This window comes from Acanthochromis polyacanthus, chromosome 6 (assembly GCF_021347895.1).
Source record: "Acanthochromis polyacanthus isolate Apoly-LR-REF ecotype Palm Island chromosome 6, KAUST_Apoly_ChrSc, whole genome shotgun sequence".
In the NCBI taxonomy this organism is placed as follows: Eukaryota; Metazoa; Chordata; class Actinopteri; family Pomacentridae; genus Acanthochromis; species Acanthochromis polyacanthus.
Window position 1 is genome coordinate 3,322,199 of NC_067118.1, and position 27,144 is coordinate 3,349,342.

A 27,144-nucleotide genomic window follows, 5' to 3' on the forward strand; every position below is an offset into this window, starting at 1 on the left:
ACAGGAACAACTTAAAAGAAAGTAAAATTAAGAAAAGAAAGAAAAGAAAGAAAGAAAGAAGGAAAGAAGGAAAGAGAGAAAATAAAAGGAAAGAAAGAAAGAAAAGTAAGAAAGAAAGATAGAAAGAAAGAAAGAAAGAAAGAAAGGAACAACTTAAAAAGAAAGTAAAATTAAGGAAAAAAGAAAGAAAGAAAGAAAGAAAGAAAGAAAAGAAAGAAAGAAAATAAAAGGAAAGAAAGAAAGAAAGAAAGAAAGAAAGAAAATAAAGGAAAGGAAGAAAGAAAATAAAAAGAAAGATAGCAGCAACATAAAAGAAAGTAAAAATTAAGAAAGAAAGAAAGAAAGAAAGAAAGAAAATAAAAGAAAGGAAGAAAAATGCTACAAGGAAAGAAAAAGTAATAAAGAAAGAAAGAAAGAAAGAAGATTAAAGCAAAAAAGAAAGAACATAAAAATAAAAAATAGAGAAAAAGTAAGAAAGAAAGAAAGAAAGAATTTTAAATGCAGAAGCACAGAAGGAAAGAAAATGAACAAAAGAAAAACTTTTAAGAAAGAAAAATAAATACAAAGAAGACAAAGATGAAAGAAACTGCAAACAGAAAAATAAATAATAACAACTATTTATCTCGAGGGAAACTCTTTATGAAGAAAGAGAATAAAGTAAATAAAAAGAGAAACAAGAAAAAAAGAACCCAACTGAAAAAAGAACTAACAAAGAACTGAAAATGTTTGGTTTCAGACCTGAAGGAAACATTCACTTCTGACTTTTCTCTGAATGAACCAACTTCTGTCGTTTATCTCCCATGATGCTCTGTGGATGATGTCATCAGTCAGACTATCAGCTTATCTCTGCTGCCTCCTGCTGGACAAACAAAGTCACAGTCAGAGAGGAAAAGCCTCCATCCAGCCTGAAACAAGATTCAGAGTTCAGACTGTTAATCTGGAGGGATTTAAACTGATGTGGTGTCAGTTTTTATCAGAACTCAGATGTGTTTCTCCTCCTACATGTCATGGTTCTATCTGCTGGACTGATGAAGTTCTGAGGCTCGGAAATGATGGAAAAAGTCCATTAAAAAGTGATAAATGTGGACCCACCTCTATGGACTTCAAGGACCTGGAATGTTCTAAGTGAGACTGAACTGAAAGACGGGAAGGAGGAAGAACGTCTCCTGGAGAAAGTTCTAGAGTAGACCTAACATCAACTGTAGAAAGTTCTAGAGTAGACCTACCGACAACTGTAGAAAGTTCTAGAGTAGACCTACCGACAACTGTAGAAAGTTCTAGAGTGGACCTACCGACAACAGTCGAAAGTTCTAGAGTGGACCTACCAATAACTGTGGAAAGTTCTAGAGTAGACCTACGACAACTGTAGAAAGTTCTAGAGTAGACCTACCGACAACAGTAGAAAGTTTTAGAGTAGACCTACTAACAACTGCAGAAATTTCTAGAGTAGACCTACAGATGACTGTAGAAAGTTCTAGAGTAGACCTACTGACGACTGCAGAAATTTCTAGAGTAGACCGAGGGACGACTGTAGAAAGTTCTAAAGTAGACCTACTGACGACTGTAGAAAGTTCTAGAGTAGACCTACTAACGACTGCAGAAATTTCTAGAGTAGACCTAAAGATGACTGTAGAAAGTTCTAGAGTAGACCTACCAACAACTGGAGAAAGTTCTAGAGTAGACCTACCAACAACTGGAGAAAGTTCTTGAGTAGACCTACTGACAACTGGAGGAAGTTCTAGAGTAGACCTACCAACAACTGGAGAAAGTTCTAGAGTAGACCTTCCAACAACTGGAAAGATCACTGACTTGTATCTTGGACCCACCTCTATGGACTTCAAGGACCTGGAACTATGGAGCTCTGGAAATATTCTCAGTATGAAGGTAGAACTCCGATCATTAATCAATTTGGAACTTTTTGTCATTTATATTTATTCTTTACTAATTAAAGACAGGTTTCTAATTTTGTGTCATTTTAGTCAAATTTCAAGTAGTTTATAGGGAAAGTTTTGAAGCATTTTTACTGATCTTCAGCTGTTTTATATGATTTTCTAGTCTGTCTGGACCCACGTCTATGGACTTCAAGGGCCTGGAACTGTGGAAATATTCCCAGTATGAAGGTAGAACTCTGATCATTGATAAAGTTATGTAAGTTCAATAAGACAATTATTTTAAAAAGGTTCAGAAAATGTTCATAATGACTCAAAAATTGTACAAAATTACGTAAAAGTTGTCCTAAGTTAAATTCTCTGCAATTGTTCAAATTTGTTCAGAATGACTGAACATTTGTTACATTTTTTTGTCTTTCATTAGTGACACATGGATGGATGTAAAACTGATCTGGTTGTAGTTTTTACCAGAACTCAGATGTATTTTTCATTCATCAGAAATTGCTTAAAATGTCATTAAAGTTGTCCACAAATACACAAAAATCATCTCAAATTTGTCAATACTTGTCAGAAATGGCTCAAAAGAATGTTTGAAATAAGAAAAGAAGCCCAAAATAACTCAAAAATGTACCACAATTATTCAAATATGTCCAAAAAATGACAAAAACATTTCATATTGACTCTGTATTTTCCCAGAATGACTCAAAATTTGTCCAGTATTGATCAGATTTCAATTATTCTTCAGACTGAGACACCTGGATGGATTTAAACTGATCTGGTGTCAGTTTTTATCAGAACTCAGATGTGTTTCTCCTCCTAAATGTCATGGTTCTATCTGATGGACTGATGAAGTTCTGAGGCTCAGAAATGATGGAAAAAGTCCATTAAAACGTGATAAATGTGGACCCACCTCTATGGACTTCAAGGACCTGGAAGTCTGGAAATGTTCACAGGATCAAGGCAGAACTCTGATCACTAAATGATTTTGGACTTTTTAGTTATTTTGGTTTATCTTTCACTAATTAAGGTTGGGATCTTTTCTGAAAGGTTTGTGCAATTTTGCTCAAGTTTTCCTACATTTCCGAGCTCCTTACCTGATTTCAGTCTCATGTATTTTATTGTTTTAGTCCATTCACATCACTTCTCTGTCTTTTGGCTAAGATCAAGTCTAGTATCTGTTCTTATTTCTATAAAAACAAGAACAACTTGAATTTACCTTGGGATCTATAAAGTACCTACTTCCCTACTACCAGAGCTGATGACCACAGGTGAAGGTTGGAAAATAGATCTACAATTTCATTTAGCAGTGAATTTGACTGGATTTTGGTTAATTATTTTTTGTGAATGTTCTAAAGAAAACATTAGACTTTTTACTAATATAGATATGTATGTACATATATATATAATCACTTCAGATATTTTTAGGAATTTTTTGGACAATTTTTACAAATTTTTGAAAAATATTTTCTTGCCAAATGTGGGAGATTTTATTAAAAAATAGTTTTATTCACAGATTTTTTTTGATGAAAATCCAGTGAATTTCGCTGGATTCCGGTTGATTTCTTGTGAAGATTCTTAAAGAAAATATCAGAAATTTTACTGACGTATATGTAATCACTTTAGATAGTTTCAGGACTGTTTTTTGGAAAGAAAAAAAATTCATTTTTTGAAAATATTTATAAGAATTTTCTTGCAAAATTTGGGGGAATTTTTAAAAAAATAATAGCTTTAAAGAAACTTTTGTTTTTTATTATTTATTTCCACAGTGAAAACTTCCACATTTTTTAACAGTTTTGGAAAATTTTTGAATAGTTTTTTGAGTAAAAAAAAAAAAAAAAAAAAAAGAAATCTTAAACATTTAGCTGGATTTTGTTTGATTTTTTCTTAATGTTCTTAAAGAAAATATCAGAAGTTTTACTGATATATATTTAATCACTTCAGATATTTGTAGGATTTTTTGGAAGATTTTTACTCATTTTTGTTAATTATTTACATTTTTACATTGTTTTTATTTTTAAATTCTTATTTCTTGCCAGATTTGGGGGATTTATTGATTTTTTTGTAAAATAAAACTTTTAAGGGAAACTTTTAAAGAATTTATTATATTATATGATTTATTTATCTATATTTACTGATGTATTAATTCATTTACTCATATATATATTTATTGTATTTTATTTATTATGTTGGAATTTTCTTCCTGAAGCTTTTTTTTTTTAATTTTCAGAAATTTGGGGAATTTTTTTGCTGAATTTTGGGATTTTTTTCAGACAAAGGAAGAAATATTTTTTGGTGCATGTAAATGAAGACAACATGAGGGTTAAACCTCTTTGTTTTGGGTAACATCTGCTCTCTGGACAGAAGGTTTGAGCTGCAGCAGGCGGCTCTGTTTTGTCCTGACATGTATGTGGATGGAGGTTAATGCTTTGTGTAAGCCGGCAGAATAAATGATCAGAGCTTAAATAAAGCCCTGCTCTCTGAGGATCAGCATCACCTGGAGACCTGCAGATTTAGATTCCAACCCCACGTCCAGTTTAAGGTGAATTTACTGAAACCAGTGGTGTAGTCCAGGGTATACGGCGGTATACGGCGTATACCCACTTATTTTTCAGTTAGCATTGCGTATACCCACTTCTAATGCTCCCTGGTGCGCATCATTCAGTAATATCTGTGTGCCAGGTGGCCCGATGATGAAGCCATGAACAACCCTCCTCTGCCTGTAATTGGCTGGTACATGCTAGCTTCACTGATTCGATTGGTTAACTTTAGGGATGAGCCAATCAGAGGCAGAGTAGGGCGGGTCATACAGAGGAAAATTTTGCTAACACCTCTGTGGCACTCCAGTTGATTGACAGGTCTGCTTGAAAGATGCGCGGAAATACGAGAAAGTCAGAATAAATACATTTCAGGTGAGTGGTACGTATCGAGCGAACCTACTTTCATGGACGATATAATTCTCAGGTAAGTTTTAAGGTGGTTTCCAAATGAATCATTGTTTTAAACTACTGGCAACATGACTGCACATTTCAAGGAGAGGATATTTTGTCGCCAGTGGTTAAAGCTTCAGTCAATTCCAGCCGTTTTCAGTACAAAAAAAATCGCTAATATTCTATTTGTAAATAAAAATATGACGAGAAATACAGGGCATATTGGACGCGCATCGCGAGGTGCATTTCCTCGAAAACGACCTATTCGTGGAGTATATACCGTTTTTCAAGACATGTTTTGGACAAAATAGTTTACTGGCTTGTGTCGTCTGGATGTCTAAGGTTGGATTATGGCCGTTTTTTGTGGAATATTTTCATCTGTGTGTAATAATGAACCCGGAAATGTGAGTCGCGCTGTGTGCGTTGAAGCCGTGTACAGAGAACGGATGGATGAATATTCGTTTTTTGTCGGACAAATGTGTTTTTCTCACCCGCTGTGGTAATCACATCTGAAAGTGGTTTATACCGGCGGATTCATGAGAATCTAAGCTTTCCATCGGCGTATAGTGTTTGTATAATCGCGTTTGTATAATCTGCTAATGCAGATCTCAAAGTGTACCCCGGGCGGGACACTGAAACGTAACTGAAGCGCAACGGGTTAAACTGAGTGTCGGGCCGAGTCTGACTAACGTTTTGAAAGGCTAACGTTATTCTAACGTAAGTCTGAAGCTAGCTACATTGGGATAATGTGGGAAAACCTCTCGGCTGGTAGTTGATTTTAAAGTAAGTAAAAACACAAGAATGGGGACAGGTAGTTTAAGATTCGACCTAAAACAATATTGAGGTTTTATTCATGATGAAATATGAACAAGGATGCACTGTCAACTTCATATTTGAAGTATTTTATTTAAATAAATGTTCAAAAGTAACAAACACCATGTTTGCCTCATGATAAATACATGTTACATTAATCCAGTAATAACTACAAACTGCTCCTAATCAAGTCATGATAATTTTATAATAGTGGGCAAGTAGAAATGACTGAAAAAATTGAATAGAGTGGTCTTCTATGTCACTGTTTCTAAAACAGGGCGTTTTTCTGGACTAATTTTTTTTTTAAAAAGGTGAAAATTAAGAGTATACCCACTTCTCCAGGGACCACTACACCACTGACTGAAACCATCCACTGGTGTGAACCTACCAGGAGAATAACTGGACAGACAGTAAAATGTTCTTCTTCTGTTCTCTCTGATTTAAGGATTCATGGACGTTTGTCTGCAGAAACAATCAGAGAGTTTGTGGTTCAAAATGACGAACGATTCAGACAAAGAGGCAAAAGAACGACTGAAACAAAGGAAACTTTCCTTTGATTCGTGTTCATTTGTGTCTTTCACTCACCTATGAGCTGGTTTACATCTCTGTGGTCATGTTGTGTGTCTGTGGTCGTTTTGTGTGTCTTTGTGTTTTTTGTGTCTCTTTGTGGTAATGTTGTGTGTCTTTGTGGTCGTTTTGTGTGTCTTTGTGGTTTTTTTGTGTCTCTTTGTGGTCATGTTGTGTGTCTTTGTGGTCGTTTTATGTGTCTGTGGTTTTTTTTGTGTCTCTTTGTGGTCATGTTGTGTGTCTTTGTGGTTGTTTTGTGTCTTTGTGGTCATTTTGCACCTTCTATTGTTCATTTGTGTACCTTTATTTGTGGTTTGTGACTCTCTAATGTCCTCTGCAAATATTTTTTGTGTCTTTCTAGTGGATATGTGTCTCTTTGTCATCACTTTGCATCTATTTGTGGTTGTTTTCTGTTTTTCTGTGAGATTCAGCATCTGTTTGTGCTCATTTTGCCCCTCACTCTGTTCATTTGTGTTATTTATTACCCTCTGCAGTTACTTTAAGTCTCTTTGTGTTCGTTTTGCAGCGTTTTGTGGTATTTCTGCAGTTCTTTGTGGTCATCTTCTGTCTCTTTGTGGTGATTTAGCTCCTGTTTGTGGTGTTTTTGCACCTTCTTGTGTTCATTTGTGCGTCTTTACTGTTGGTTTGTGTCTCTTTATGTCCCTCTGCAGTTATTTTTTGTGTCGTTGTCGTCATTTTTTAGTGTCTCTCTGGTCATTGTGAATCATTGTGTCCCCTGAGCCTGTTCAGTAATACCTGCATGTTTCCTGTGCTATAAAATCAGGGGGATTTGGACTCCTGACCTCCGTGTTTGTAGCGCTGCGCACACACACACACACGCACACACACACACACACACACACACACACACACACACACACACACACACTCTGTCAGATCTATACAACCTGAAACGAAGCGCTGCTACTAAAATGCGACGAATTACATAATGAGGTTGCATTTGTGTGTCCTCCCAGTGTGACTGTGTGACCAGATTTATGTCCACACACACACAGAGACACACACACACACACACACACACACACATGCTGATGTCAGCCTGTTACCCTGAATACCCCCTCATCACTCTGACTCCTCCCTGTGGGGGTGGAGCTTCCTGTTTCCTTCCTGGTGCCCCCCACGAACACACACGCACGCACGCACGCGCACCACGCTGCTGTGAGAGAGAGAGGCTGGTGGAGAGACGTGAACCTGTCACTGCTTCCTCTGTGTAGTAAAGCTCCATTAAGCTGCTGCACAGCTACCTGCAGGCATCACACACGCGCACGCGCTGCTATACAGAAAGCTGTGCGTGCACACGCGTGTGTACGCACAGCTTTCTGTATAGCAGCACCGTGCGCATGTGTGTGATCTTCCACCTTTGAGCGCTTTGCATCTTTTTTTTTACCTGCAGTGGACATAACGCACTCACGCGCCCTGTCACGCACGCAAGCACGCTCGTGTGACTGAGTGAGTGCGCGTGCACGCGGCGGCGGCGGCGGCGGCAGCAGCAGCGGCCGCGGCAGCATCAGCATCAGCAGCACCGAGGGAGCATCAGTACACCAAAAGCCCGGAGAGGATTGGACCGGAGCGGCGCGGCGCGGCGCGGAGCGGCGGGGACGCGGCAGGAATTATGAAGGTAACGGAACCGCACCGGGAGACGGGTCCCGGCTTCAGGTTCACCGGGTTGGGGGGTTTGTGCACCGAGGCTCGCTTGTTCTGACCGACAAACCCGGATCTGGCCGCTGCGCTCCTGGCTTTTCTGCCGCAGGTACAAACGGCGCCGTCAGCACATTCTCAGCCGAGGCATGCAGCCCCTGGCCGGGCTCAGGGGCAGCGGGCTGTCGGTCACACCATCCATCCTCCATCACCTCCATGCGTGTGTCCGCGTGTGTGCGTGTCGGCTCGGTGTGTGTCCGTGTCCGTGCGTGCTGACATGGAGTCCAGCTGATGTGCGCTAGAAGCCGCTCTTTGTCTGTTCGGACCGTTTGTCATGAATGGCAGCAGGAGTAAAAGGAGGAGGAGGAGGAGCAGAGTGATGAGGAAGAGGAGCTGCTGTTAATGTTGCTGCACACACACACACGCACACACGCACACACGCACGCACACACACGCACGCACACTGTCAGGTCTGTACAACCTGAAGTGAAGCGTTGCTCCTAAAATGTGCTGAATTACATAATGAGGTTGTGTTTGCAGTGTGACCAGATGTACACAACATGAGTAACACACACATACATGCACACACACACCCACACAAATACAAACATAAACACACACACAAACAAACTGGTTGAGGTGTGCTGGTTTTGCATCTTTTTGTGGTCGTTTTGTGTCTCTTTGTCATGATTTTGTGTCTGTGGTCGTTTGTGTGTTTTTGTGGTCTTTTGTGTCTTTTTGTGTTCGATTTGTGTGTCTTTGTGGTCGTTTTGTGTCTCTCTGTGGTCATTTTGTGTCTCTTTTTAGTTGTTTTGTGTCTCTTTGTAGTTGTTTTGTGTGTCTTTGTGGTCATTTTGTGTCTCTTTGTGGTCATTTTGTGTGTCTTTGTGGTCATTTTGTGTCTCTTTGTGGTCGTTTTGTGTCTCTTTGTGTTCGTTTTGTGTGTCTTTGTAGTTGTTTTGTGTCTCTTTGTAGTTGTTTTGTGTCTCTTTGTGGTCGTTTTGTGTCTCTTTGTGGTCATTTTGTGTGTCTTTGTGGTGGTTTAGTGTGTCTTTGTGTAGTTGTGTGAGTCAGAGGAGCTGCTGTGTTAATGTTGCTCTGTAAACGCTGGTTTTAAACGGTCGATGATTTACTGCTGCTGACGGATGGAGCTCTGGTCGGAGGAATAATGTTGTGGATGAGAAGGAAAAACAGATTTGTATCAGTGCTGGCTGATGAGGATTCCTGATCTGGAGGTGGAACCTTGTTGTAAAACTCCAGTCAAACACTGTCTAAATGTAGTACTAGAGGGTAAATGTAGTACTAGAGGATAAATGTGTCGTAGATCAGCTGTAGTTCCTGGTTGTTCCACCAGGTGGAGCCTCTTCCTGTTTAGAAGCAGCAACCGATATCTTCTGTATTTAACGTGTGTTATCAATGAATCCAGTATTGATTGATGACACGGTTGATCATTAAACCGTTGTACGTTCTGCTACCGTTAGTTTCCCTTTATAACCTCTGTGTGATCAGGTCAGGCCCAGGTTCATGGATAGCTTCAGTTAAGACGTGCTTTGATTGGGTTTTATATCACTTTGTAGTGGCTTTGTGTCTCTGAGGTAATTCTGTCTATTTGTGGTGGTTTTGCATCTTTTGTTGTTGTTTGATGTTGTTTTGTGTCTCTTTGGGGTTGTACTATGTTTTTTTGGTGGTTTTGTGTCTGTGGTTGTTTTGCTTGAGTTTGTTGTGACTTTGTGTCTTTATCTAGTTCTTTTCATCTATTTGTGATGGTTTTGTGTGTCTTAGTGGTTGTTTTGTGTCTCTTTTTGGTGGTTTCGCTGCGTTTGTTTGTGGTTTTGTGTCTTTTTGAGGTAATTTTGTGTTACTTTGGGGTAGTTTTGCATCTTTTCGTTGTTGTTTTATGTTGTTTTGCGAGGTTGTTCTACTTCGGTTTGTTGTGGTTTTGTGTGTGTATGTAGTTATTTTCATCTATTTGTGGTTACTTTATGTCGTTTTGTGGTGGTTTTGTGCCTCTTTGGGGTTGTTCTACTTCGGTTTGTTGTGGTTTTTTGTCTATTTGTGGTGATTTTGCGTCTTGTCGGTCATTTTCCATATTGTCGTGGTGATTTGGTGTCTCTTTGTGTTCATTTGTTTCTCTTTATTGCTGGCTGGCGTCTCTTTATGTCCCTCTGCGGTTATTTTGGGCTCTTTGTCGCCGTTTTTTAGTGCCTCTGTTGTTGTTATGAATTATTTTGTCCCCAGAGCCTGCTCAGTAAAACCAGCATGTTTCTGCTGCCATAAAATCAGGAGGGATTTGGACTCCGGTGTTTGTAGTCCTGCACACACAGACACACAAATGTACACTTAACGGTAGACTTAAAGATGTATTGAACGTCCTGTTTTCATGCTGATAATTCATATTTCTGAGCGTCTCCGTCAGTCGAATCAGTGAACTCTGTGGAGTTTGGTTTGGAACACAGGAATGTAAATCAGGAGGAGGGTTTCAGAGTGTGTGAGGTGAGAACAGGAAGGTGTTGTCCTCAGGTTAATATTTATCCAGCGTTCCAGCAGGTGACGGATTACCGCATACAAACGCAGCCCAAACACAGAAAGAGAGAGCCGGCAGAGTCAACAGTGAAAACAACTGAACAAACGGAGTGAAGACGGCAAATATTCTGATGTCGGCATGAAAGTGTGGAGACGAAACTTTGATCAATGGCACCAAAGTGAACCGAACAGCTTCCCTGATCCTCACAACAGCCAACAAGTCTCCAGGAAAACAGCGACGATGACACAGAGCTGAAGGCTCCACTAACAGTGAGTTTAATTCATCTACCGTCTGTCCTGTGTTCTAGGATTTCCTTCAGGATTAATAAACTGCTGTCGGATCTATTTAAAGCTGATAAACTCCTCATGGACAGTCCTGGAACAAGTACTCTCCCTCTCTGGAAGCTTTCAACATTTAGTAGCTTTTAAACAGTGAGTCACGGTCGATTTAATGGTTTATTCTTAAGAATTTACAAAAATACTCTGATTTATATAAAGTTAAGTCCATTAATTCTAAATACAGAACATAAAATAGGTGATTCCACCAGAACTCACCTCCTTCCAGTCAGTATTCAGCAGAAGAACCTTCATGTTGGTCTCCATCGGTCTGAACGTTCTTCTTCATGACCTGTTAAATTCTGTCAGGTTCTTCAGGGATCGTGAGCCAACAGAACTTTTCTAGTTCTCAGTAGATTGAGGTCTGGACTCTGACTCGGCATCCAGAACTTCCACCTTGTTCAAACCATTTCTGAGGATCTTTGTTTCGAGTCTGGTGCTTCACATCATGATACTGCCACCACCGTGCCAAACATATCATCTCGTCTGATGGACATAAAGCTCCATCCTGGTCTCCTCAGACCAAAGAACCTTCTTCTAGGTGCCTTCAGAGTCTCCACATGTCTTCTGGTGAACTCATTTAATTGGAGCTTTTTCCATCAGAGTCTTTCTCTTTGTCTCCATGAAGCTTTGACTGGTGAAGCACAGACAGCAGTTGTTGGATGAACAGTCTGAAGCTGGAACTCCTTCAGAGGAGTCATAGAGTCTTGGTGGCCTCCCTCTCTAGTCTCTCAGGTCTTGAGGACGTCCTGATCTAGTCACATTTATTCATGTTCAATCTTCCTTCCATTTTCTTAATGATGAATTTTACTGGACTCCAAGAGATCTTCAGGAACTTTAAATGTTCTTGTATCGTCCTGACTGATGCTGTTCAACAAGCTTTCCTCAGAGTTTCTTGGTGTTCTTCAGTCTTCTTGGTGTCGTTCTCTCCAGGAGTCTTTATACTGCAATCAATCTGATCATCTCACATGAAAAACAATGAAAGGTGAATTTATTTTACAGACATTATAAACATCACCAGAGCTGGTGCTTCAACTGAAGGAGACTCTTAGACCTTTAAATGTAGAAACATAGTAAAAATGAAAAAAAATCAGTTTCATCATCAGCGGTTGTAAAAACTCCCATGATCCCTTGCTGCTCCTCAGCATCATCCATCTATTATTACTGTAGTGATGCTTTCAAATGGAGGTTTTATGCGTTTTCAGTCCGAATAGGATTAATTAGAGAATCAGAATGATTGACTGACGAAAGGTTCACATTTAAGAAGAGGCTTTCCTGGTGGTTTTGTTGTCTTTAATCTGTCTCACCTGTTTGGTTTTAATCCTGCATCACATTAAGCTCTTTTCACTTCAGCTTCAGGCTAAAACACGGCAGCTGTTTTCACGTTTAACATCCAGACTGGATCTGTGCTGAAGGTTTCTGTCATTCCACGAGCAACAAACAACATTTCAGAGAAACAAATAACGCCTGTTTTACCATTCATGGGCTTGTTGCAGATTTCTGCAATTCTGACTCGTTGTTATTCCAGTTGTACATCTACAGTTTAATTCTGACTTGTCACAGTTGAAGATGTTTGGTTTTCATCAGTTTAGCATTAAATGCAAATGACCATGAATAAAAGATGTAAAACGACCACACAATATATACAATGACCAAAATGTGAATAAAACGACCACAAAAGGTGCAAAATGACAAAAATGTGACAGAAAGTGGCCGAAATTATTTGCAGATTACCACAAAGAGATGTGAAATTCCCTAAAATGAGCCAAAATGATCACAAAAAGACATAAAACAGCCAAAATGTGCCATAAAATGAGCAGACTTAAATGCAGACCATCACAAACAGACTTCTTCTTCTTCTTCTACACTGAGGGTTTTTAGCAAACAGCTGGGTTTGTTTTGGTTTTAGAGCAGAATTATAGCATCTAGGAAGGAGAGGACTGACAGAGGAAACCACAGAAGAAGAGAGGGATGACAAATGGAAGAAGAAGAAGAAGAAGAAGCCAGGGAGGAGGTCTCTGGATCACTGTGATTGACAGACTTCCTGTCGATCACTTTGAAGCCGCTGGTTCGGATCAATCAGCTGATCGGCAGCTTCAGCTCGGCTTACTGTTACCGTGTGAATGCTGGTGGAGCTGTGGGGAACTTCATGGTCGTCATGGGAACCTGCTGACCTCTGACCCCTCGGCCATCCTCTGTATCCGCGGCTACTGTCTTCTGGTGACATCATCAGAGAGACAGCTCGGCCTGCGATGACATCATGGGAGGCTGCCGGCATCCGTCTGCAGATTGGAGCCGACAGCCGCTGTCAGAGCCGCTCTTCTTCATCCTCCTCCTCCTCCTCAGTGACCTCCGACCTGCTGCTGGAAGCTCAGACACTGGATGAACCCGAAAACATCACTGATCCATCCATCCATCTGTCCGTCCGTCCATCCATCCATCCATCCGTCCATCCATCCGTCCGTCCATTCAACCGTCCATCCATTAATCCATCCGTCCATCCATTCATCCATCCATCCGTCCATCATCCATCCATCCATCCATCCATCCATCCATCCATCCATCATCCATCCGTCCGTCCGTCCATCCATCCATCCATCCATCCATCATCCATCCATCCGTCCATCATCCATCCATCCATCCATCCATCCATCCATCCATCCATCCATTAATCCGTCCATCATCCATCCATCCATCTGTAAAATCTCAGAAAGCCGTGAAACTCAAACTGGTTTTATAAAAGTTTGTCCTCAGGTTTGTGTTTTTCTCAACGACAACAGTTCAGAGTGTTTTTGACTGTTTGTTGTCTCACAATATCTGATTATAGCAGCTAACAGAATCTACAATAACTATATGACCCCTTTGTGATAATTTTCTGACTCTTTTTGTGGTCTTTTACGTCTTGTCGTGGTTGTTTTGTGTTTCTTTGAGGTTGTTTTACATCTTTGCAGTTATTTTTAGTGTCTTTGTGGTCATTTTGCATCTTGCTGTGGTTGTTTTATGTTTTTTGAGGTTTTGCATCTTTACATTTGCTTTGTTTCTCTCAGAGATGTTTGTGGTCATTTTGCAGCTCATTTGGAATCTCTTTGAGTGTCTAGCATCACTTTGCAGTTGTTTTATGTCTTTTGTGGCTGTTTGCATCTTTTCTGAGGTTGCTTTGTTTTCTTTGTAATTGTGTTTGAGCCACTTTATATGTATTTTGCATCTATTTGCAGTCTTTTACTGTTGTGTCTCTTTGAGCAGCTGTTTTGTGTCTCACTGAGGTTGCTCTGTGTCTTCTTGCAAACATTTTGAGTCTTTTTTATGGATGTTTTGTATCTATTCGGGGTCATTTTGCGTCGATTTGCTGTTGTTTCTCACTGAGTATTTCATATTACAAGAAAACTTTCATCATCTCAGGATGGATAAAGAAATAAAGAACAGCGCTTTGTGCAGATGTGGACGCCTGCTCTGAGTCTCAAGTTTATGAAGAACTTTGGTTTAATTTCATGATGGAGTTAATGCAGACAGCAGGTGACAACAAACCATGAGCATTAGTTACTTCATTTGAAAATCATTTATTCAGATCTTTAGATTGATTTGGGGGCATTTTACTTCTTTATTCATAGAGACGGGAAATGTGGGGAGATAGAACGGTAATGACATTCAGGAAATGCTCCATAGTCGTGAACTGAACCATCAACTCACTGCTCAGGATGGAATATGAATAGCAAGATCAAACATTAACGCTATTATAAGTTTGGGTGCAGAATTATTGATCAGTATTGAACGGATGCAGCTGCAGTAATTTTATAGCTTCATTTATTCAGTTAAAATTTTAAATAGTACCTCATCATTTTTGTCTTTATGTTGAGGAAAACGACGTGTTCTTTCCGGATAATTCTGTCACCAGTGACTGAGATAACGAGATGATTCACTCCAGATAGAAGAAAACATGATAAATAAACCGACAGCTGCTTTCAGCCTCTGCAGAATAAGAACGGGGATCATTTTAGTCCATGAAACCACCCGCGAGACGATGAAAACAGCACAGCGGCTCTAACTGCTGACTAAACGCTCAGCTTTGAAGAGTCTCACTTAGCGCTCGTTAGCTTCAGCCCGCTTCCTGGAACTACAGTCCTTTCATGTTGAAGACTACAATTCCCAGAGGAAGCCCGGTTTGTGTTTCTGAGGTACGACGGTGTATTTGAGGCCGACGCTGCTAATCTGAGAGCTGTTTGATCTGAGAAATCGAGACTCTGAAGCTGTAAAACACCTGCTGAGAACCTCAGGAGTCGCTGCCTGACAGGAGTCACTGATACATAAACGTTTCTTTTTCCAAACTTGTAGAAGCAGTTTGTTGGAGAGCTGCGATTCCTGAGCCACTCTGATGTCGGGAAACAGAGCAGATGACTTCATGTATGCCTTTTTTTTGGGCACTTTTGACTGTTTTTGCTGCTGGTTTGCAGGTCATAAGCTTTGCTGTCATCAGAGGGAGATGCTAAAGGCTACGCTTAGCTTTAATAAACACAGCAGACGAAGCTGGAATCAAACCAGATCTTGACAAAAAAACTTGTAAGAAAATGTTGTTGTTCCTTCAGATTTTTTAACATGACAAAAACATGTTGACTGAAAATCCAGCTAATGAGACCCAACACGTTTATTTAAATTGAACTGAAACCATTGCTACAGCTGACTTTGAATCTGGATGGAGGTTCCGAGTTCCAGCTGTTACTGGGGTTCGGGTTCTGTTCTGGATTTCCAGCAGTCCCTGAGTTCTCGTTAAGGGTTCACTACTGAGTTCTGGATCATGATTCCACTATACTGGTCAGGTTCATGTTACCGAGTCTGGTTCTAGTTCCAGTTCTAGTTTCTGTTTTCAGGTTCCATCTTAAGTGATTCCTGAGTTCTGGTTCCCAGTTCCAGCTGGTACTAAGTTCTAGGATGATGGTTCCTGAGTTTGCTTGAAGGTTCCAGAGGTTGCTGAGTTCTGGTTTCAGGTTCCAGTGGTTCCTGAGTCGTGGTTATGGAGCTTCACTTGTGCCTGAGCTATGAATCAGGGTTTCAGCTGTGCTGAGTTCTGGATCGTAGTTCTTGTTCAAGGTTCCAGTGGTTCCTGAGTTCTGGTTTCAGCTCTTACTGAGTCTTGGATTGTGGTTCCTGAGTTCTGGTTGAATGTTTCAGTGATTCCTGAGTTCTGGTGCCAGGATTAATCGATTCCTGAGTTATGAATGAGGGTCTCAGTTGTTACTGAGTTCTGGATTTTGGTTCCAGAGTTTACTTGAGGGGTCCATTGGCTCCAGAGTTCTGGTTTCAGCTATTACTGAGTCTTGGATTGTGGTTTCTCAGTTCTGGTTCCAGGTTCCAGGGGTTCCTGAGTCCTGGTTCAGGAGTTGCAGTGTTTCCTGAGTTATGAATCAGGGTTTCAGCTGTTTCTGGGTTCTGGATCGTGGAGTTCTGGTTCCGGGTTCTGTCTGTTGTATTTGTGTTCAGATCTTTTTAGCTATAGAGGCATAGATGTTGTGATTCCAGTTAAGATTTCTGGACCTTTAACTGGCCTGGAGAACCCATTCAGAACCAGCATGTTGCTGTTTGAAGGTGAAATAAGGCTCTCAGAAATCCAGAATAAAACATTCAGTCCTTCTCTCTCTGTTTGAATGAGCGTTATTAGTGCCGTTTTCCAATGTCAGAGCTGGTTTAAAGTGCCGAGTCTGAAGATCTGCAGCCTCATTAGAGCAACAACATACACACATAGACACACATAAACACACACACTGTGAAAAATAGGTTACATGCAGCGAAACAGAAAATGGTAGATCATGAGATTGTTTGAGAGAAATAAGAGCTGGAAGCCAAACTGACTATAAGTCCTCCACACAGAGAGAGGACGCAGTATGTATTTAAAGTGAATTTTTTAAGTTTTCAATATAGCGATTTTCCTGCCTGCTCTGCAGCTTCTGGCAATTCCATCCTATTCACAAAATGAGAAATATCTCAGTAATTATGTCACAGCCTTCCTGGACTTATAAAACTAAGAAAAAAAAAACCAACTCATAAGGTTCAACTAACGTATAAAACACAAGCACTGAGTTAGGAAACGAGTATTAGAAGAATGAATTCGTTTCTGTGAACCAGACTCCATTTAAAAACGTTACATTTTAGGCTTCAACAGAGCAGGCACTCTTCTGTAGCATGTAAGTAGTAGATAGTAGTAAATCAGTCTAGGGTAGTATACTTGTTTAAATACAAGCAAACCTCTAGGTGTGGCAAGTAAGTGGTAGTAGTACTAGTAGTATAGTAGTAGTAGTAGGAGGAAGGAGTAATAATACTTGTTTTGAGTACATGCAAAACCTCCAGTGTGATCAGCAGTGGTGTAGTAGTAGTCAGTACTAGTAGTCGTAGTAGTAGTAGAAATATTTGTTTTGAGGTACAAGAAACCACTGGGTTATGGCAGTAGTGGTAGTAGTAGTACTAGTAGTCATAGTAGTAGTAGTAGTAGGAGTAGATAACGCTGTTTTGAGTACAAGTAAACCTCTGGGTGTGGCAGTAGTTTGTAGCAGTAGTAGTAGTAGTAGAGTAGTAGTAGTAGTAGTAGTATAGTAGTGAAATGGTAGTGGTAGTGGCAGGAGCAGGATTAATACAGTAATTGTGGTAGAAAATCTATTTAGAGACGGTGGTCCTCCAGTGTGGTAGTATTAGCAGTAGTAGTAGTAGTTACTCGTAGATCACTAGTAAACTGGAGTGGGTGGTCCTCAAGGTGTAGTAATATCCGTAGGTAGTACTAGTAGTATTTTATGTGTACCTGTATTCAGAGCAGGTGGTCCTCCAGGTGTAACAACTGTAAACCTGAGAACTCTCGGGTCGACTTCCTCCGACGATGTTAAAGGCGAAACCTCGAGGCCTTTTAGAAAGACGATGTTGTGGAATGGAAACCCTCAGCTGGCTGCGGCTGCTCGTGAACTCTGCGACTGAGGACAGAACCGGGTCAGAACAGGGTCAGAACTAGGTTAGAACCAGGACAGAACAAGGACAGAACTAGGACAAACCAGGTCACAACCAGAACAGAACCAGGAAGAACAGGTCAAACTAGGTTAGAACTGGGTTAGAACCAGGACAGAACAAGGACAGCATGAGGACAGAAACTAGGACAGAACCAGGTCACAACCAGGACAGAACCAGACAGACAGAGGACAGATCCAGTACAGAAAAGGGTCAGAACAGGATTAGAACCACGACAGACTGAGGACAGAACCAGGACAGGATCAGGTCAGGAGGGTTAGGTTTAAAGCTGGATCCAGCAGCAGTACTTCTGTGTGAGTCTGTGCCGCCCCCTGCTGGCTGCTGCTGCAGCTACATCTCTACTGATAGAACAGTTTAATCTAACGTAAATAAATAAACTCACGTTCGGTGCAGGACGTCGACTCTTGTTTCTGAGCTCGGGGGTCAACCAGCTGGTGGTCTTTGAGTTATGATGAGAGAAAGACGCGCATCATCATCATCGTCAGCACATCATCATCATGATCATCTGATCATCATTAATGCTGTAACCTTCAGCGCGACTCCAAGTCTAAATTCAGCGTTTCTTCTACCTGATTTGGTATGTCTGGTATGTTTATGTTTTATGAATACAGGAAACACTCAGTGATGACATCACAGCTTCCTGAATGTCATCTCACTTCAAAGTTAAGAAAACTGACTTGTTAATGAACCAAACAAACACAAATTGATCAGTATTCAGCTGATTTGCATTTTTAAACTGTTAACTATTTACATGTACCAGACTCCATTGAAAAAAAGTCTAATTTTAGGCTTAAACTCTGGTACAGTGTCCTTAGATCTCCTGAATATATTCTTCCCAGATGTCAGAATCAGATGGTTTAATTCAGCTGACAGCAGGATGAGAACAGTGTGATTATGACGTGTTAATTGATTATTGATCACTCACTCTATGTGTAGGGCTCCCCTGAATCACTGAAGGCCAGCTCCCAGTTCTCAGGCAGCGGACCTCCTCCTCCTCCTCTTCCTCTTCCCCTCATCCATTCTCCATTCCCTCTCGACTTCCTGCTGCTGACTCAGGATTGGCTGAGGGCAGGGTGGTGGCGGGGCTCCGGCCGACCCTGCAGGTAGAGAAGTGAGTTACCGCAGCCTACCGTACCTGTGCAGGTAGCCTGAGGCAGACTACCTGTACCTGTGCAGGTGGACTGAGGCAGGTGTGGCGTACCTGAGAGTCCGCTGTCCTCCTCACTGTTGTCTCCTTCCTCCACAGCCTTCTCCAGGTTACTCAGAGACTTGCTCCTCGTCCTGAAGTTCCTCAGCAGGTTCCGTGCTCCTGGTACGTGATTGGGACTCTCCGGGCCGATGTGGACGGGGCGGGGCGTCCCGTAGTAGTTCCCTGTGATTGGACGAATAGACAGGAAGTAGAACGTGAAGAACATGATCTAAAACAGAGCTCAGGTTAGACAGTTTTTGATGTTTTATTTCTCTGTATGGTCATTTTGGGTCGATTAATTTCATCTGTTTGTTTTTTGATGTCTCTTTGTGGTTGTTGTCTCTTGTGTTCATTTTGTGTCTCTTTGTGTTTTTTGTGTGTCTTTGTGTTCATTTTGTGTCTCTTTTGTGTTCACTTTTGTGTCTCTTTTGTTCATTTTTAGTCTCTTTGTGGTCGTTTTGTGTCTTTGTGGTCATTTTTGTGTTTTGTGGTCGTTCTGTGTCTTTTTGTGGTCGTTTTGTGTTTCTGTGTCGTTTGTGTCTTTGTGGTCGTTTTGTGTCTCTGTGGTCGCTTGTGTCTTTGTGGTCGTTTGTGTCTTGTGGGTCATTTTGTGTCTTTGTGGTCATTATGTGTCTCTTTTGGTATTTTGTGTCTGTTGTGGGTGGTTTGTGTCTTTTTGTAGTCATTTGTGTCTTTTTGTGTGGTTTTGTGTCTTTTTGTGGTCATTTTGCGTCTCTTTGTGGTCGTTTGTGTCTGTGGTCGTTTTGTGTCTCTTTGTGGTCATTTTGTGTCTTTTTGTGGTGGTTTTGTGTCTTTTGTGGTCGTTTTGCATCTCTTTGTGGTCGCTTTGTGTCTTTGTGGTGTTTTGTGTCTTTTGTATTCATTTTTGTGTCTCTTTGTAGTTGTTTGTGTCTCTTTGTGGTTGTTTTGTGTCTTTTTGTAGTCATTTTGTGTCTCTTTGTAGTTGTTTTGTGTCTCTTTGTGGCGTTTTGTGTCTTTTTGTAGTCATATTTGTGTGTCTCTTTGTAGTTGTTTTTGTCTTTGTTCTGTTGTCTTTCATATTCTTGTGATTATTTCCATCCATTTATGTGGGTTTGTTTGTGCCTTCATGGTCATGATGTGTGATTTTATTATTTATTGTAAATCTTTTATGGGTCGTTTTGTGTCTCTTTGTTGTCTCGTTGTGTGTCTAAAATGCACTAATTGTTATTTTTCCTGTCATGTAGAGAATTGGACGTCTAAATGAGGAGGATAAGCAGCTGACTGATCATGTGACCTCAGGTAAAAACAAACACATGAACCAAAATTTAATTAACATTTATGTGCAGTAAAAATCACTCAACAGGCTTTTGTTCTGAAAGGCTTCCAGCATTACATGAGCAGAATAAACCCGCCAAATTAAGAGCTGATCAGTAGAGCGCAGCGTCACTTTGAATGGAACCAGGATTTTAATGTGTGAATTCAGATTCTGTTTTAGTTCCATTAATCCTACAGATAATGTGGGAGGTGGAGGGGGCAAGTTTGGTTTTTCAAGGATTAGAGACACAAAATCCTCTTTTCCTTCTAAACACTGTAAAAACCCACCAGCGCCAGGTTTCCTCCACACTGTAAAACCTGGCTGTAACATTCAGATGACCTGGACAGGTGTTCTTAAAGGGCCGCGGTACCATGCTTCCATGTTCCTACCTTTGAACTTGCCGCTCTCCAGCAGAGCTCCAGACTCTTCCAGAGAGAAGAACTCCTCGATGGACACGAAGTTGTAGTCCACACCTGAGATCTCTCCGTCCGAGGGCTGCCGGTCGTACCTGCAGGAGGACGCCATGATGTCATCAGCAAGGGACGGACAGAGAAAGGAGGTCTCACTCTGTCTGTTTTCTGTGACACCGTCATCACTGCCACACATTTCACTCATTTAACATTTGATTTGATTTGTGTAAAACACTGCATAAATCGAACTCTGTCTGTGTATGTGTTTGTTCAGGTGAGTGTATCCAGGTGTGTGTATACAGTGTGTGTGTTGTCCAGGTGAGTCTTACAGGGTACGGCACGCAGGTACAGGTTCTCTCCTGATGAGCTGCTGCAGCTGACTGTCCAGGTCCTGGAGTGAAACACTTACTGAGGTACAACTCGAGATCTTTACACAGAGACGAACCTGAGGAACACACCACACACACACACACACACACACACACACACACACACACACACACACACACACACACACACACACACACACACAGAGAAGGGGATTGCACAGTTGATGTCACATCATAAATGTGAGTCCAAAAAATTTTTATGACATTGAAAGTAGATAATTTTTCTGAAATTTGCGTGTGACTCAAAAATCCTCCTTTCTCCACCATTTCTGTTTATTTTATTTTATTTTTGTGTTCTTACCTACTTTGTAAAGCATTCTTAGAGTTGTCTTGAAAAGCATTATATAATAATAATAATAATTTCTCTCAGCACACGAAAATAAACAAGGTTCTGTTGTAAGTGATCTGGTAGAAAATACATTTGATAATATATGATTTTATTTCACTCATTCTGTTTTCACTTTATTATCATAATTTTGCCACACAAAGTGAAAACAATAATTTTTTGCTTTTTATTTTTAAAATTTTCGCACATAAAATTAAGAATTCACTGTTATAATATTTAATAAATGGATTGTGTGAAGTTAAAAAATGTTTGTATACTTTTTGTTTCATTAATTTCCACATTAAGTAAAACAAACAAACAAAATACATCCATAGACAGAAATGTGCTTCCATACATGTCAGTTATAAGGCCAACTACTAAATCCATTAATGAAACTAAATAATTAAGACAGAAACCATCACAGTTTATTTTTTAATCAGTAAATAAATCCCTCCTGACCTGGCGAGACGGTCTTGATTTTGATTGGATGAGGGCAGGAGTTGAGGACTCCTCTGACATCACCGAGGGTCATCCCCAACACGGGCGTCCCCCCGATCTCCAAGATGATGTCGCTCACCGTGGCCCCGCCCCCGGGGCGGCGGTGACAAAGGGGAACTCTCCGTAGTCGGCCCCGCCCCCGATGGCCAGCCCCAGCTCCCCGGAGCCGGCGGCCCCCAGAGGGACGAAGCTCTCCTGCCACCTGCAGCGACACAGGACGAGTTAGAGCCAAAGAGGGACGTTAGGACGGACCTGAGCTAGAGGACGGTCGGTACCTTGGAGCGCCAGTGCAGCTTCTTCACCGTCGCTTTAGACATGGCTGCCGAGCTGCAGACACAGACAGACAGGACGTTACTGAGCATGCTCAGTGGCACAGGTGATCACCTGAAACCTGCTCCGTGGAGAAAACACCCAACTTCACATCTGAACAAGCAAACTTCAGTTAAACGTAGATGTTCATGTTTAACCGTCGCAGCAGGTTTCTGGATGGTTTTTTATAATTTTTCTTCACCGTTGGTTAATTTTCTCTACAATCTGAAGTCCTGCAGCTCCATGGAAACGGAACAACTGCATTATCTTTGTCTGTTTTGTGTGTTTCTGTGGCGTTGCTTTCTGTTGCTGTTTTTGCTCATTTCAGTCAGTTTTCTGTCATTTTCTGTCCCTGTTTCATGGTGTTTTCACTAACTTTATTTAGTGGCTGTTTCTTGTTATTTTCAGTTGCTCTTCTGTTCTCTGTAGCACTTCGTCTTGTTTTCTGTCACTGTTTTGTGTAGTTCTGTCATTTTTTGTGTTTTCTTCGTTTTGTGTATTTCCGTTTCTGTTGTTTTGTGTAGTTTTCTGTCGTTTCTTGTGTAGTTTGTTCTGTTGATGTTTTGTTGTAGTTTTCTGTTTTCTGTTGTTTTGTGTAGTTTTTGTCGTTTTGTGTAGTTTCTACTGATGTTTTGTGTAGTTTTCACTGTCGTATCTGTTGTCGTATTCTGTTTTCTGTGATGTTTGTGTAGTTTTCTGTGCTGTTGAATCACTTTGAGCCACTATTCTTATTTATTTTTAATGCTTCTAACTTTTGTGTTCCTTTTGTGTTGCTAATGTCTGGCCTTTTCAGTCACAGTTTGAAGCTTTTCCACCTCTTTAGTACTGCAGAACGTCTTTTAATTGTTCTGAAGCTGGAACAAACAGGAAGTTGTGAAGCGCTTTAGTCACCTGCAGCACCCGAACTCTACTGAGGCCACAAGAGTCACGAAAGGTTGTTGAACAGCATCTAAATTCTGATTAGAATTACAATTAGGACATCAGACTTATTGAATTCTGACTGATGACAGCGTCTTTACATGGTTTTCCCCAGTAGGAGGGATGTTTACTATGCTTTACTTCTCCCTCCTCGTCGTGTCTCATAAACACTAAATCACGATTTTGATTTGTCTCCCAGCAACAGAGAAACGTGTCGTCGTCAGCAGAGACGAGCTTCACGCTGAAGTCGACGAGTCGCAAACTCAGATTCAGAGATTCAGGAAGCAGCAGATGGTGGAGGACAGCAGGAGACACACACACACACACACACACACACACACACACACAACCACACACATGTTATACACACATTTACACACAATCATAGTCACACAAACACATGCAGACCTGCCAGTGACACCATTTCATTTACACAGTCATACCCACAGGGACACACCACACAGACACACACACACACACACACACACACACACACAACACACACACACACACACACACACAGCCTGCTGACACCGTGCATAAATATGGATGAGATATGTGAGGTGGGGTCAGTGAAGAAACAAACAAACATTCACACAATCTGGCTTCACCACGACAAACTGATGCACAACAACACAATGCAAGGAGGCGAGGAGGGTTTGTAGGAGGTAAGGAGTGATTGTAGGAGGCGAGGAGGGTTTGTAGGAAACGAGGAGTTGTAGGAGGAAGGAGGGTTGTAGGAGGCGAGGAGTGTTTGTAGGAAGCGAGGAGGGTTGTTTAGGGTAGAGTATTGTAGGAGGCAGGAGTGTTTGTAGGAGGCGAGGAGGTTGTAGGAGGTAAGAAGTGATTGTAGGAGGCGAGGAGTGTTTGTAGGAGGCGAGGAGTGTTTGTAGGAGGCGAGGAGTGTTTGTAGGAGGCGAGGAGTGTTTGTAGGAGGCGAGGAGGGTTTGTAGGACGGTAAGAAGTGATTGTAGGAGGCGAGGAGTGTTGTAGGAGGCGCGTGAGGGATATGTAGGAGGCGAGGAGTGTTTGCTAGGAGGGCGAGGAGTGTTTGTAGGAGGCGAGGAGTGTTTGTACGAGGAGTGTTCTGTAGGTAGGCAGGAGGGTTTGTAGAGAGGTAGAAGTGATTGTAGGAGGCGAGGAGTGTTTGTAGGAAGCGAAGAGGTTGTGAGTAAGAGTGATTGTGGAGGCGAGGAGGTTGTGGGAGGCGAGGAGGTTTGTAGGAGGTAAGAAGTGATTTGTAGGAGGCGAGGAGTGTTTGTAGGAGGCGAGGAGGGTTTGTAGGAGGCGAGGAGATTTGTAGGAGGTAAGGAGTGATTGTAGGAGGTGAGGAGGTTTGTGGGAGATAAAGATGGTAGTAATGAGGTTAAGATGGTAGTAATGAAGTTAAAGATGGTAGTAATGAAGTAAGATGGTTGTAATGAGGTAAAGATGGAAGTAATGAAGTAAGATGGTAGTAATGGGGTTAAAAAGAATGTAGTAAATGAGGTAAAGATGGTGTAATGAGGTAAGTGGTAGAATGGGTAAGATGTAATGAGAGGTAAAGATGGTAGTAATGAAGTAAAGATGGTTGTTAATGAGGTAAAGATGGAAGTAATGAAGTAAAGATGGTAGTAGTAATGAGGAAAGATGGTAGTATGAGGTAAGATGGTAGTAATGAGGTAAAGATGGTTGTAATGAGGTAAAGATGGTAGTAATGAGGTAAAGATGGTAGTAATGAGGTAAGATTGTTGTAATGAGGGTAAAGATGGTAGTAATGAAGTAAAGATGGTAAATTGATGGTAAGATGGAAGTAATGAAGTAAAGTGGTATAAGAGGTAAGATGGAAGTAATGAAGTAAAGTGTAGTATGAGTAAAGATGTAAGTAAATGAGGTAAAGATGGTTTAGTAATGAGGTAAAGATGTAGTAATGAGGTAAAGATGGTAGTAATGCAGGTAAAGATGGTTAGTAATTGAGTAAAGATGGTAGTAATGAGGTAAAGATTGGTAGTAATGAAGTAAAGATGGTAGTAATGAGGTAAAGATGGTAGTATGAGGTTAAATGGTAGAAATGAAGTAAAGTGGTAGTAATGAGGTAAGATGGTAAGTAATGAGTAAAGATGGTAGTAATGAGTGAAAGATGGAGTAATGAAGTAAAGATGGTAAGTAAAAGTAAGTGTAGTAATGAGGTAAGATGGTTAGTAATGAGGAGATGGTAGTAATGAGGTAAGATGGAAGTAATGAGGTAAAGATGTAGTAATGAGGTTAAAGATGGTAGTAATGAGATAAAGATTGGTAGTAATGGGTAAAGATGGTAGTAATGAGGTTCTGGGCTCCACACTGCGACTAAAATGATCACACTCGTGGTGTTTTTTGAGAATGTGCGAGTTGAAATTTCAGCTGGTTGTATTTTATGAGTTTATGATGATCATTCAGCTGTTTTGGTGTCGCGCTAACTGCGCAGATAGCTACTGTGTTAAACACAGTGGTGCAAAGTAGTACTTTTATAACTTCGGTGTGCTGCATTGTTTAACCTTAAAAATGAGGTGATCCTCGTGTCAGGTGGAGCTACATACATGTGCTGTTTTTCTGCTCATAGAAAACAGCACATGTAGAACAAATCACTCAGGTCCATCTGGGACTTATCTGACATTAGAACGCTCTAGTTTTACTCTGTAGCCACCTAGCAGCAGCCTGCACTGTGGGCGTTTTAGGGCGTCGGTAAATTGTATACCCATCGATAAGGCAAATGTTCAGCTGGTGAACGTTTTGCCTGTGAAGACTGGACCATGCGTTGGTCTGAGCCGTAGGTGTCGTCTGTAGATCCGACTGAATGGATCCAGAGATGAGGCTGTGTTTCAGAATCAACGTGGCTCTGTTAACATTTTCCTCTAGAACTCATTACACAAGTCTTCTGTGGAAGTGAGTCTGTGTGTCTGTGGCGTACCTGTACAGGTGAGGCTCTGTGTGTTCATGTCCAACTTATTCTCTGCTGGTTTCTGTCTCTTGGTCTGTCTCCAGCTTCACTTTCCGTTGTCTCTCTCCTGTATGTGTCGGTGTGGCTCGCCCTCTCTCTCTCTCTTAAGCTGGTCAGAGTGTCAGTGTGATGTAAGCCGGAGTGTGTTCAGGGAGGGACTGTACGTACCTGTGTTCTACCGTGTTTGAAGGATGTGTGTTTGTGTTGTCAGTCAATTCACCGTCGTAAGTGTGAATGAACACTTTGATCACCTCTCAGGTTTATTAATGAATAACCTGGAATACTTTAAGTGAAAGGTTATCTGGAAGTGAAGCTCAGCTGGGAAAGAATCAGAAACCGAGGTTTACTGTGATTGGCTCATACACCTGTCAATCAAGACACTCTAATGACATACCCACTTAAATGTGTAGCTGGATGTTTTTATAGACCGCTGCATCAAAATTTTAGTTCGTCTCACCCTGTCTTGGTCCTGTCTTGATCTTGTTCTAGACTTAACTTAACCCCTTAAAGTCTTGGTCTTGCTACCCTCTGTCTTTCTCATGACTTGGACTCAGTTTAGGTGGTCTTGACTTCGACAAGGTCCAGGATTTAGTGTCTCCCCATTTGCTTGTGGGTCTGGAGCTAAAAACATGAACCGTTCCTGTTCTCAGATGTAATTATTTTGAGTTACAGTTTCCTGCGATCGTTATACTTTACATTTAGTGTTTCTTGGCTTTGATAAAGGTATGTTTCCGTATTCTAACATTTGTATATTTTTAACAGCTTTTTACTAACAAACACCCACAAATACTGAATCCATTTGTGACTTGATGTCCTGAACTGTTCCTGAATAGGAAACCAGTGAAACATGTGTGACAGGTGGTTTTACAATGCACCACCAGCTTTGATGCTGCAGGTGTCCGATTTAAAAACCCTCCTGAGTGGTGAGGTAAGTAGAACCTGCTGCCTCTGTGTGGGCCGAGTGTGGAGGGAAAGCAGCTAATCTGAAGAACAAGCGTTAATTAGGACTTGTGTTTGGTGTGTAGACGGAGAGTGTGACGTTGTGTTGAGGTTTTTATCAGCAGGTCATATTGTAGGTCAGAACACAGACTCTCCACGGATGTGGGCATGCTTCGCTTCGCTGTGGCCTCGTTCTCTTTG

General features: G+C 41.2%; 1 protein-coding gene and 1 non-coding gene across 22 annotated transcripts in view; both read left to right on the forward strand.

Annotated features, from left to right (window-relative positions):
* The window catches only part of LOC127534328 (GTPase IMAP family member 9-like), a 268,581-nt gene that overhangs the window by 160,813 nt on the left and 80,624 nt on the right, over positions 1 to 27,144 (forward strand). The window lies entirely within an intron of this gene.
* Positions 3,026 to 3,225, forward strand: LOC127534602 (U2 spliceosomal RNA). Its single transcript, XR_007942845.1, has one exon. It is a non-coding gene; the product is annotated as a U2 spliceosomal RNA (small nuclear RNA).